This window comes from Melanotaenia boesemani, chromosome 15 (assembly GCF_017639745.1).
Source record: "Melanotaenia boesemani isolate fMelBoe1 chromosome 15, fMelBoe1.pri, whole genome shotgun sequence".
Taxonomy (NCBI): Eukaryota; Metazoa; Chordata; class Actinopteri; order Atheriniformes; family Melanotaeniidae; genus Melanotaenia; species Melanotaenia boesemani.
The window spans coordinates 30,949,019-30,949,828 of record NC_055696.1 but is presented as its reverse complement, the minus strand read 5'-3'; positions in this window follow the sequence as shown (position 1 = coordinate 30,949,828).

The following is an 810-nucleotide window of genomic DNA, read 5'->3' as shown; positions in this document are numbered from 1 at the left end:
AATTTACTCTGAAACAGCTGAACATGTGTTGATTCTGACATGTCTGTAGTAATCTCACATGTCTCAGCTTTCTGTAGAGAGCAGGATTAGACATACAGCTCTGGTTGTGATGCTGTACTCAATTTATTTTAGGTGCCATTTCAGACAGGAGGTAAAACATAAGGAAACTTTCCATTCTGTTCAATAACAGGTGAATAAAACAAACTGCAGCACCAGTTTTTTTCACGTAATAACTGGACCGTGATAAACATCAGTCAGAAGGACGGAGGAAAACATGGCTCAGAAATCACAACAAGTTGCAAATCAACTTTCAGCATTGTCGATAAGCAGATTTTGCTCCAGTATGACCAAGGATGCTAGTTTCTTTGCATGTTCTTCCATGTTTAGTTTCCAGTTAGGAACCAGTTAATTTCAGTCCTCAGTAGCGTGTAGCGCCACCTGCTGACTACACACAGTAATTAACCTGCTGAAGGAAACAAATCTCGTTTTATTCTTTAAAAACAGCATAAAACTACAGTTCCTGTTTATTCCTGGACTAACTCAGAAATCTCTCATAAATACAATTAATGATCAGATGTTTGACTCTCTGCTTCTGCAGTTTTTGTAAATTATTGCTGGAAAGTCATTAAAACAGCTTTGATCTGACAAAGTGCAGCAGCAAGTTAGCAGCAGAGTTTTCTCCTAACATGGTCTGCAGCCTGCAGCCTGAGTGGCACTAATGACCCCTCATACATCAGAGACCACCGCACTACAGCAAACATAGTGACCCGCATCAGCAGCTTCCTCCCTCTCAGTGTGCTCCGTCCTCTC